Source organism: Schistocerca cancellata, chromosome 6 (assembly GCF_023864275.1).
Source record: "Schistocerca cancellata isolate TAMUIC-IGC-003103 chromosome 6, iqSchCanc2.1, whole genome shotgun sequence".
NCBI classification, from domain to species: Eukaryota; Metazoa; Arthropoda; class Insecta; order Orthoptera; family Acrididae; genus Schistocerca; species Schistocerca cancellata.
The window spans coordinates 227,138,349-227,151,148 of record NC_064631.1 but is presented as its reverse complement, the minus strand read 5'-3'; the positions used below and the strand labels follow the sequence as shown (position 1 = coordinate 227,151,148).

At 45.9% G+C, this 12,800-nt stretch overlaps 1 protein-coding gene and 1 non-coding gene across 2 annotated transcripts in view; both read left to right on the top strand.

Annotated features, from left to right (window-relative positions):
* Positions 1-12,800, top strand: part of LOC126088259 (protein dead ringer-like) — a 482,246-nt gene that overhangs the window by 342,745 nt on the left and 126,701 nt on the right. The window lies entirely within an intron of this gene.
* Positions 6,232-6,305, top strand: Trnat-ugu (transfer RNA threonine (anticodon UGU)). The gene has a single exon. It is a non-coding gene; the product is annotated as a tRNA-Thr (tRNA).

Here is a 12,800-nt window from a genome sequence, read left to right as displayed (position 1 = left end):
TCCCTCGAATTTCTTCACATGCATAATGTTTGCACCAAGGCGTTTAAACGTCTCTACAGCCAGGAACTCGTTGTTAAGTTGGTGTTATGTACTGTTGTAGGAGGCATGTTGACACGTGTTAGCAAGAGCTGTCTGACATCAGCGTCACAGTCAGTGAAGTCAGTACACAAACACAACCAGTAAGAAGTGAGCTATGAACAACAGGTATCAACGTAAACCACAGAGTACTGGCCCATACGGTCCACTTCTCAAAAAGTATTTTCTGGGTCTATGTTTATAGGAGTTCCTTTATTCTTGACCAGCTCTGCCTGCTGTATTCCTCCATAATGAACAAATTTAAGGTGAAGATTGGCATGAGGGAATTTTCTGGTAGAAGACAGCAGAAGTGCGTCATCTACAGTACTTGCAATCTCAGCATCATTTTAAAGGTCGCTTTTGTCCGTGTTTGCTTTTAAGGAAGTATGTGTCGCGGAAAATACTGCCTTGAGGAAACATAGTTTTCTTCTTTTTCACGTATTAGTTTCGGTGAATGCAGACTGATGGCAGTACATAAAAGAAATTCAGTACGTGCTATTAAGAAAATAAAATGAACCCTGTACCGATAGTAAAACGAAACGTGCATATGAAAATGAAAAAAAAAGAAACTGTTCATACAATACAAACAACTCTCAGTATGTGTAAATTTACTGAACGAAGTTTATTCTAATATGAATATAATATGGAAAACAAAAAAGGTAGAATTTCGTTTTTGGGTGTATAGCTACTTAGAAAACCCGACGGAACCTTAGGGCACAAAGTCCACAAAAAGCTCACTCCCACACACCGATAGATACGTTCACAAAAATCCCAATCACCGTGCTAAGCAGAAAAGAAAAGTGAGCAAAACAATGGTAGAACTCTCCAAAAGAACGTGTGATGCACAGTACTTGGAGGAAGAGCTTGGCCGTCTAAGAACTAGATCAAACATATCCATTACGAAAGTTTAAGAACTCATGCCTTTTTTCCTTCTATAAATGAAGAAACCTACAACCGGCTACTCTTTTGAAACACTTGTTTATACCGTAAACTGGTTTTCGAACCTTATGTTGCACATCTTAAAGTGGTACACGCTGTCATGTAATTTCCACACGCCCCATCTGAAGGCGAGTCTGAAACTTTTCGAAAACCAGTTTATGGAATAAACAAGTATTTTTTAAAAAGTGAGTTGCAGTGTTCTGTTTTCCTATTTAAGAATTACATTCAGAAGATACTACTACGTCCTAAAAAGATCTGGTGCTTCTACTGGAAAAGAACCAACTAAATGGAGAGTTCCCTCCCCGTCTCCCTCCTCACCCTCAATCGATACAACAATCACAGATCGCATCAGTCACACCGGTGGTATACGAGGTACCTGTATATCACCTAAAATTTGCACCGCAAATATTGCAGAGATGGACAGTGCTATTCATGCGCGGTTTTCACTGAATGGATTCTTAGTCAGGGGCTCGTTCTCTTAGCCAATAACCAGATTGTAATAATACTTACAAACTGTTTTTTGTGCAAAACATACACTTTTTTAAATGGAACAATGCCTGTCGACATAAACAATTTAATAGTAGTGTTTTTTGCAGAATTCTAGTACGAGTCATTTACCAGGTATTGTATTTTGAAACGATTCCACACCTACACTTGTTTGTGCCATTCCACCTGCGTAGTTCCTATGTACGATGTTATGTTTACTTACAGTGTGCTTGTGTGTGTCTTGAGTACATTGCTACTTGCTACTCAATGAGTGACAGTCCAAGCATTGGATCGTGAGTGGACGATGGAATTTACCAAAGCAGAAAAAGCCGAAATACACATGGTGTGTGGAGAATGTAGCAAAAATACAGTTCCTTCTCGTACGTCGGATGCGGCAAGGTATCCCAAGGACGTCAACCATCTCGGAATTTATTTATGAATCTCTTCAACCAGTTGCGTGGAATGGTGGTGTAACACCTAGACAGTATAACAGAAGGAAAAAAGTGGAGACAAAAGGGGGGGGGGATTAATGTTCTTACTGCTGTTGCAATTGATCCGCACGTTAGGTCCCACACAATCTCACGAGGAAGTGGTACGATTCAAGCTAAAGTCGTATGCATTCTCCATCGCCATAGGTCACACCCCTACCACTTCTCTCTCCATCAAGAGCTGCATGGAAACGACTATAAGAATCGTGTTAACTTCTGTACATGGACATTAACACAGGGTACTCCAGATGTATCATGTATCTTGTTAGGTGATGAAGCCACATTTATCAATCATGGCCAGGTAAACCACAGAGACATACACTATTGCTCTGTTGACAGTCCTCATTGGCTTCGTAAGGTGGAACATCAGCGTCCATGGAGTGTAAACGTGTAGTGTGGGGTAGTGAACCATCAGCTCATAGACTCGTGTTTCATTGATGGAACACTGAACGCGCACCATTTTCGCAGCCTCCTAACAGACCATCTTTCGACTGTGCTGGAAGACGTTCCTCAACTGACTAGGAGGAACCTGTGGTACCATCATGGTGGCTATCCAATCCATAGCGCACGAGGTACTACAGCATATTTTCACGAACTGTTTTCAAATCGTTGGATTGGACGCAGAGGATATATACCTTGGCGCTCCGTTTCCCGGACTTTACGTCTATAGACATTCCTCTATACGGAAAGCTGAAAGGCATACCAACTACAGTCGTTGATATGCAGCGACATGTTACTGCAGCCTGCTCGGACGTCTCTGCTGAAATGCTAGCACGTGTGCAGTAGTTGTTGCAGTGGCGGTGGTGATTCTGAACACGATCCGTGACGGTCAATTGATTATATAGCTTCTCACCAGTAACGAGACAGTGTATGCACTTGTGTTGTTGTTTAGTGTGTGCTACCACGGGTATTGTACAAGTGCTGGCGTGGGAACTTTTGAAAATATGATAGCTCGTAAATGACTAGAATCCTGCAACAAACAGCACTGACATTCGGATTTACCCTACGTTTAGTTTGTTAATGTCTGAAGAAGAGATATTTCTTAACATCGAGTATAGATTTAAGTGTCAGGAAGCCGTTTCTGAAAGTATTTGTATGGAGTGTAGCTTGCTGCTACAGAAGAATGCTGAAGATTAGATGGGTAGATCACATAACTAATGAGGAGGTATTGAATAGAATTCGAGAGAAGAGATATTTGTGGCACAAATTGACTAGAAGAAGGGATCGGTTGGTAGGGCATATTCTGAGGCATCAAGGCATCACAAATTTAGTATTGGAGGGCAGCGTGGCGGGTAAAAATCGTAGAGGGAGACCAAGAGATGAATGCACTAAACAGATTCAGAAGGCTGTAGGTTGCAGAAGGTACTGGGAGATGATGAAGCTTGCACAGGATAGAGTAGCATGGAGAGCTTCATCAAACCAGTCTCTGGACTGAAGACGACAACAACAATTTCAATAGACGTTGTTCCATTTAGAAAAAGTGTATATCTGCTCAAAAATACGCTTTCTAACTATTATTACAATCAGTTGATTGGCTAACAATACAAGCCCACAGCTATCAATCCATTCTGTGAAAATCGCGCAGCGGTAGACTTTCCATTACCACAATATCTGCGGCGCAAGTTTTAGGTGATTCACCCAGTATAAAATCCAAGTACAAGAGGCCAAGTGTACGTAGGAAATACAAGAGACCGTCAACACCCAAATGAGGAACGTATGAGCAGTTGCAGTCCAGTAAACGGGACAACTCGGCTGACATTGCACTGACCAAAGTTAACCACCAAATTCGTTTCCTCGTTTTCTCGAGATGCAGCATGATAATTGTAGGATTCACAAAGAGGCCATAGGAATTAAAAAGCACAAAAATAACTTTAACAGAAAAGGAAGAGGACTGAAATTAGACGAGTTGTGTCATTGCTAAATAAAGCAAACAAGACCAGCTATTCCCCATAACTCTTCCACGAAACACACGTCGGCTCGACTTCGTGATCTTTGTAGCCTGTAATGATGTCTCTAGGATTAGGAGATGAAACCGTTAGGCACAGAAATATGCTTTGGACCACGGCGTAATGCCCATAAAACAAAATTCAGCGACGACGCAGAAGAAATTGCGTTTATTCGACGCAGGATTATTTTCCTAAACAAAGTATTTGAAAATGCCAGTGTCGAGAGAAACATTTCGCCCTTACGCGTGTACGGAATTTATTGTTAGCAGTTTCGTTGTTATATGGAAATAGTGGGCAGTATTCGGAGCCCCGACAACGGAGTTTCTCCACGTTCAGTTGTCTCCAGCGTACGATTTCAAGGCTGACGCAGCGCCGCCGTGGCAGCTGGATTGCGCAGGCGGGGAGGGGCCGGCGCCTAATGCCCGCGCCAGTTTTCAGGAAGTGCCACCGCCGGACGGCGTCGGAGGAGGCGGCCGCTCGGCCCGCTGCTCGTTACTTTTTTGTCGCCGTATTTACCCTGCTGCTTAATGGGGAGTAACGCTAAACAATCTCCCGGTCCCGACACGCATTTACAAGTTTTAACCGTTTAGGCGGCGGAGCTGCGAGCTACCAGTTCTATGTAATTGGGCCTCTTCTATAACATTAAATTATACGGGGCGCGCGCATTGTAGGTATTAGAATGCGAGTAAATATCTCTAATGATCTCATTATATTTCAGTGCTTTCTCGATTCCGCCCGGTTTTTCTTCCCGCCGCCCCCTTTACCTACCCGTTATTGTCTATGCGCGCGCCGTGTTTTCCGTCTGGGCCGAAGCCGGAGCCGGCCATGAACTTAAGTAAATTATGTACAAAACAAACGCCCGCCGTATAATTTAAGACACTTGCAGTAAAAATTGAAGCGATGCGGCCCTCCAGACGTAAATATCGCCGCTCTTCTTCCTGCCCCGCCTCGACCTGAGGTAGGCTGCTAATGGAACTCCCCTCCCCCTCCCTACCCCTCCCCCTCCTTCACCCCGCCTTCACCTGCTTTATCGCGCGCCCCACATTCGGGCGGTATCCTTCGGCCGGCGCCATATTTTCGCACGCCATCATTATCAGCCATTATCATAAAGCTCTCACTCCACCCTGTGCCCTTCCGATAACCAAGATGGCGTCGAGCCCCCAGTTGGCACCCGTCTCTACCTCGGGACTCCCTCCGCTCTTTTCTTCGGCCTTCTACGCTTTCTCCTCTCTCTCTCTCTCTCTCTCTCTCTCTCTCTCTCTCTCCCCCCTCCTGGACGACCGTTCAGAAAGATTTACGTCCTCCAGGAAACCCGGAGTGCCTGGAAAACACTACCGACCTCGGGCGTTATTATAACGTGGCGTTTAAAACGCATATAACTTTTAATGGGGATGTTAGTGCGCCGCGGAATGAGAATATAGCTTATTGCGATGATACCTCCTTCTCCGAGAAGGAAAAAGGCTGGAAGAGAGGGAAGAATGGGCGGGCGGCGCACATTCGGGGGAGGGAGGGAGGGAATAGGCGATTCGGAGGCCGTTTTTATAGATCGTGAGCGTCCCCCCGGCTGGCCGTGCCGCCCGAGAATAAATATCAAACGGCATGTTGATAATGCGTGCTGAATGGCCTTTGTTGTTGCTGGGCAGGACGTCGCGCCCCCCGCGGCGGGCCGGCATAACCACGGCTGTTTATTGGACTCCTCGCTGCTTCCACGTGGACCACCTCAGAAGCTCTCCCACCGCAGGTACGTAGCTTGCTTGCTCGCTCGCTCGATCTGGTCGTCTCGCGCAAAGTCACCTGTTTGTTGGACTGCGTCTGTGCCTAAAATTGACATAGTTTTGCCGCTGGATGCAACCAAATTACCCGCCGTTCAAGATACTCCATTTGCTAAGTACATGGTTGTTACAGGAAGGCCATTTCAATATATCGTACAGAGATAAAATCAATTGTGACAGAGTATTGTGACTTGGTTTTCGTCTGTGAAGAGAGGTGCATCGCTCGTTTAGTCGCTGGAATCACCTTTGCGGTACAACCGAGTTGGGTCGCTAGTTTTTACTGGAATGAGCAAGATTGAACTATATACATATACCATCTTAGTATATATATAGTTAAGGCTCACCGGCATTTTGACCATCTTCTTCTTCTGTGCCCGAACTCTTACGGGAATCGGCAACGCGCCGCGACTAATGAGTATAATGGGCGGGGGCACTACGAATGTAGTGCCGGACAATACGTTGAGAATGTGGGTTTCGCAGGAGGCGTGCCAGAAGTAAATCCCTGCAGTCGCGCTATCCTCTCTATCCTCGGTGGCTCAGATGGATAGAGCGTCTGCCATGTAAGCAGGAGATCCCGGGTTCGAGTCCCGGTCGGGGCACTCATTTTCATCTGTCCCCGTTGGCGTATGTCAACGTCTGTAAGCAGCTAAGGGTGTTCATTTCATTGTAATTTCAAGATTGAACTGTTGGTCCAGCCAACCTGATGCAAGTGACTCCACCTCAGTACTTCAGGTAAATACTGGGAAAATTCCACCAGCATGGGCACTGTCGATTCTTACTCCCGTACGTCCTGTTACTACTACTTCACCTGCCTTTCTTTGTGATACAAAAATTATTTGATTTTCGTAGATGAAATCCTACTGCAGTAGAGCATCAATTATCGAAAACCGCACGAGGCAGGTGGTGTTCTGTTAAGTGTTTTTGAAAAGAACATATCATTAACGGAAACACGTTGATCCAGTCATCGGAATATAGAATGAAGGAACACTGAATTAATCACAGAACTATAAACCGGTATATGTTTTGTATCGCACGTCTTACAAATGGCCGGCCGGGGTGGCCGTGCGGTTCTAGGCTCTTCTGTCTGGAACCGCGTGACCGCTATGGTCGCAGGTTCGAATCCTGCCTCGTGCATGGATGTATGTGATGTCCTTAGGTTAGTTAGGTTTAAGTAGTTCTAAGTTCTAGGGGACTGATGACCACAGATGTTAAGTCCCATAGTGCTCAGAGCCATTTGAACCATTTGAACGTCTTACAAATGACACAAAGAACTGACTACGTAGTCTAGTTTGAAAAATACATGAAAGTAGACCCAATGTTTAGTTTTAAAAAAACCAAAATTAGTTTTCGCTTCGGAGTTGAGGATACGTTTCTTTGCCGCTTCGAGGTCGATTAATACTTTATAGCCAGGGTCATCAGAATCATGTTCGGGGTAGTGTTAAATATTTTCCTTGTCGTATTCTGCAAATTCTAAGGATTCTTGAATCTGCACAACCAGTTCGGATACGAATTGGGTGTTTGGTGGCTCTTCAATTGCATTGGTAGATTAATCTGGAGGAAGGAACTTACGCCATTGCTAGTGCAATGATTTTAGCAGTAGCCCAAGCTTCTGCTGTCATATACACAGCATCCTTCAAGAAAAATTTTTTGTACAGTTCTTTTTTCATATTCTTCGCCCATCAGTGATATATCCAGCAGTCACTTTTTATAGAATTAGGAAGTGCTTTTAGTTAGGCGTGTGATGGACACATCACATTAATCTTCCGTTGGTACTGTAGTTAGCGTTAAACGATTTGCAAAGTATTTTCGCACCGTAACAACTCATGCAAATCTGTCTGCATCCACTGCCTGTGGTCTCAGTCATAACAAACAACGAGCTCCACAACAGCAGAAAAGTCACTGAACATCACTTGATGGCCAGCAACAGCCCCTTTCCTCCAAATATCCTAACAGCAACCAGTAAACAAAAAGTCCTTTGTTAATTTAGTTTAAGACATTTTCAAGTAACAATTTTCTGTAGGTATAGTAGACTGAAAATGAGCAGAACATGCTCGAAACTCATTGCAGTTTGTTAAACAGAAAGCAAATAAAAGTAACTGGTAGCAGAAAATATAAATAAGCAATTATGCCACACAGTTACGATTCTCAAACGTAGCCGGTATGGCCACAAGTAATAACAGAAAACAGGTTCGCAGGAGAGCTTCTGTAAAGTTTGGAAGGTAGGAGACGAGGTACTGGCAGAAGTAAAGCTGTGAGTACCGGGCGTGAGTCGTGCTTCGGTAGCTCAGTTGGTAGAGCACTTGCCCGCGAAAGGCAAAGGTCCCGAGTTCGAGTCTCGGTCGGGCACACAGTTTTAATCTGCCAGGAAGTTTCATATCAGCGCACACTCCGCTGCAGAGTGAAAATCTCATTCTGGAAACATCCCCTAGGCTGTGGCTAAGCCATGTCTCCGCAATATCCTTTCTTTCAGGAGTGCTAGTTCTGCAAGGTTCGCAGGAGAGCTTCTGTAAAGTTTGGAAGGTAGGAGACGAGGTACTGGCAGAAGTAAAGCTGTGAGTACCGGGCGTGAGTCGTGCTTCGGTAGCTCAGTTGGTAGAGCACTTGCCCGCGAAAGGCAAAGGTCCCGAGTTCGAGTCTCGGTCGGGCACACAGTTTTAATCTGCCAGGAAGTTTCATATCAGCGCACACTCCGCTGCAGAGTGAAAATCTCATTCTGGAAACATCCCCTAGGCTGTGGCTAAGCCATGTCTCCGCAATATCCTTTCTTTCAGGAGTGCTAGTTCTGCAAGGTTCGCAGGAGAGCTTCTGTAAAGTTTGGAAGGTAAGAGACGAGGTACTGGCAGAAGTAAAGCTGTGAGTACCGGGCGTGAGTCGTGCTTCGGTAGCTCAGTTGGTAGAGCACTTGCCCGCGAAAGGCAAAGGTCCCGAGTTCGAGTCTCGGTCGGGCACACAGTTTTAATCTGCCAGGAAGTTTCATATCAGCGCACACTCCGCTGCAGAGTGAAAATCTCATTCTGGAAACATCCCCTAGGCTGTGGCTAAGCCATGTCTCCGCAATATCCTTTCTTTCAGGAGTGCTAGTTCTGCAAGGTTCGCAGGAGAGCTTCTGTAAAGTTTGGAAGGTAGGAGACGAGGTACTGGCAGAAGTAAAGCTGTGAGTACCGGGCGTGAGTCGTGCTTCGGTAGCTCAGTTGGTAGAGCACTTGCCCGCGAAAGGCAAAGGTCCCGAGTTCGAGTCTCGGTCGGGCACACAGTTTTAATCTGCCAGGAAGTTTCGTTTCATGTTTTGATTTTGATCGAAAATAGTATGAAAAATAAAATTTATTGCGTACTATACAGCGTTTGAAAACTATCAAAATGATCGCTGATACGGGCACTTCGTGCCGAATTCGTCTTACTATTCTCAAAGCTGCCATATGTGATAACTGTTAAGACATTGCGCATGCTCGTACTAAACACCTGTTGAGGAGAGATGCCCATACTAAAGTTACGGCGACGGTAGATGTCCTTCGCTATAAGAGAGCGACGTGCACCGGATGAAATACGCCCTTGCTGATTTTAATTCGGAGAGAGTGACACGCCTATCAACTTGGCGCCTCGGCCAGATAGGTAATAAATTAGGCGCCTGGCGAGGGGCGACGTGGGACGCCACCGGCGACACGCATCCGTTCATTAATAACCTGGCGGGCCGGGCCTCGTTTGTAGCGAGATGGGGCCGCGGCTGTGACTGTCCCGTCTTTTTGTCGCGCACCGCTGTCCGTTATTTTTGGCACCGCACGCCGCTGCCTCCGCTGCCATCACACGGCACGTAACATAATGGCGGTGGATAATGCACTGGTCCTGCCTCAATCACGCCCAGGCGGTTTCGGAACAGTGAGTAGTAATGTAAAAGTATTTGCAATGTACCATATGACGTGTAACATTTAGTAATAGAATAACCCAGTCCTATGGGTCTCAATGGACAATATGTTAGCCAGGCCCTTAAGAGGTCATACTGGTCGCTTTGGAGGGATGTAGGTGGTGTAGAACTGGTACCACAGTGTCATGTGACACTGTACCATTGTCCCACACTGAGATGTCAAGTCGTGGGATAGCGCTGAGCATATTTATAGATGGCGGTGGTATCGCGTCCACAAGGTATGAAAGGGCAGTGCAGAGGCAAAGTTGCCATTTGTTCTCAGTTCATTCAAGTCAAAAGATTTCCAACCTTATTACGACAGAGCGGCGACAATTAACAGACTTTGAACGCGGGATGATAGTTGAAGCTAGACGCGTGAACATTCCATTTCGGAAATCGTTAGATAATTCAATATTCCGAGATCCACAGTGTCAAGTGTGTGTCGAAATCACCAAACTTCATGCTTTAACTCTCACCATAAAAATCAACGTGGGACGTACGACGAACGTATCCGTTAGGATAGTGCTGCGAAATTTGGCGTTAATACGCTATGGTAGCAGACGACCGACTCGAGTGCCTTTGCTAACACCGCGACATAACAGCGCCTCTCCTGCGCTCATAACCATATCGGTTGGACCATAGAGGACTGGAAAGACATGACCTGGTCCCTTTTTCATTTGGTAACAGCTGATGGTAGGGTTAGAGTGTGGCGCAGACCCCACGAAGCCATGGACACAAATTGTAAACAAGGCACTGTGCAAGCTGGTGGTGGCTCTACAATCGTGTGAGTTGTGTTTACACGGAATGGACTGGATTTCCAACTGAACTGAGCGTTGTAAATGGTTATGTTCGGCTACCTGGAGACAATTTGCAGCCATTAATGGACTCCATATTCCCATACGTGTCACGTAGCCACAGTCGTTCACAGTTGGTTTGAAGAAAATTCCGGGCAATTCGAACGAATTATTTGGAGGCCCACATCATCCTACACGAATCCCTTCTAACATTCATGGTACATAATTAAGAGGTCAGCTGGTGAACAAACTCCTGCACCGGCAACACTTTCGTAATTATGGGCAGCTATTGAGCCAGCATGGCTCAATATTTGTGATGGGAACTTCCAATGACTTGTTGAGTCTACACCACGTCGAACTGGTGCATGAAGTCGTGCAAAAGTAGGTCGGACACGATACTAAGAAGTATTTTCTCATCTCAGTGTAAGTTATGGTTGTAAAGCTTTGTGTGTGTGTGTGTGTGTGTGTGTGTGTGTGTGTGTGTGTAAGTCTGTCGTGTGGGATCCATGGTAACAGTGAATCAAGGTACTCAGTTTCTTGGTGTTTCAATACGGAGAGTCCAGTATGTCAATAAGGAATGCTGTAAAATTCGCTGGCCTGTGCCACGGCGAAGAAGCTGTCCTATAAATCCGGCCGCGGTGGCCGTGCGGTTCTAGGCCCTCAGTCCGGAACCGCGTGACTGCTACGGTCGCAGGTTCGAATCCTCGGGCCTGGATGTGTGTGATGTCCTTAGGTTAGTTAGGTTCAAGTAGTTCTAAGTTCTAGGGGACTGATGACCACAGATGTAAAGTCCCATAGTGCTCAGAGCCATTTGAACAATTTTTTTTTTGTCCTATAAAGATCCCAACCGACTGGATGTAGACAAGAATGTTACGTCTTTCCAATGACCATCTGTTCCGAATCCGGCGGCAATTACTGCTCGCAGTGAAAACAAGGCCATCTCAGCCACATTCCGAACAAACATTCCGAAAGGGAACAGCACGCAACAGACATTATTTTGCATTCGGGTCCCTCGTAGAAGGCCATATACTCACAACCATGCATAAAGTTGCGGCCCCTCAGTGGTCCAAATAACACAGGAATTGATCAGTAGCTAACTGACGGCGGGTGCTGTAGGCAGACGAGTGACGATTTTGTCTCGGTTACAGTGATGCAAGGAGTCGAGGGTACCGATGGCCTAATGAGATGCTTCATACGTTATGCGTGGAGGGAGTAGAGAGTGATCCGTATGAGATGCCAGGAAAATGAAATGCTATATCCAAAAAACATGCAAATTTATTGCTCGTTAACGGTACGAACAAATGTAGGAGAGACTGGAGTTTGTGTCTGAAGTTTGTGTCACAGCACATTAGCATTCAACATGTCCGTCATAGCGAATGTGGCACACATCATTTACCTCGCGTCCAAGTTGCGCCATCGGGCACGTACCATTTCTGGAGTAATTTATTGAAAGGCCTCAATAATCTGCCTCCGTAGGTCGGCCAGATTCCGTATTCTTTGTGAATACGCTGTTCACCTGACGTAGCTACACACCCACGTAAAAAATCTGTAGGCATTAGGTAGGGGCTATTAAGAGACCAATGGATAAGTCCACCACGGCCGCACCAGCGATCGTTGATTATCTGTCGTAACTGCTGCCGTACTATGAGAGCCCAGTGCAGTGGAACGCCGTCCTGTCGATAGACAACAGTGTCCAGTATACCGTCTTGCTGTAATTGAGGGACCACATACTGCTCGATCATTTCGAGCTAACTGATCGCACGAACGTTCTCCTCGTCAAAGAATGGGCCGATAACATTGTAGCGACGTCTGAAAGTTCGCTTGATCTGCACTCGAAAATCTCACGTACCACACCATACTTTGAGTGCGTTGTTGTGGCCTAACGACTGTTTTCACTTATCAATACAGGCACTGAGCCTGCTAATGCGTTCCACCTCCGTACAATGTGCTCCTGACATCTGGTGTTTGCGCTGGAGAACTACGGCCTGCCGGCCTCTGTGACCGAGCGGTTCTAGGCGCTGTTGCTACGGTCGCAGGTTAGAATCCTGCCACGGCCATGGATGTGTGTGATGTCCTTAGGTTAGTTAGGTTTAAGTAGTTGTAAGTCTAGCGGACTGATGACCTCAGATGTTAAGTCCCATAGTTGTTAGAGCCATTTGAAACACTTTTTTTTTTTTTAACTACGCGCTATTGGCTTGCTCTCCCAGAGCATGGTCACTAATAGTTAACACTCATCATTTTCACGCACACTACGGATATTTCAAAAAAATGGTTCAAATGGCTCTGAGCACTATGGGACTTAACATCTGTGGTCATCAGTCCCCTAGAACTTCGAACTACTTAAACCTAACTAACCTAAGGACATCACACAACACCCAGTCATCACGAGGCAGAGAAAATCC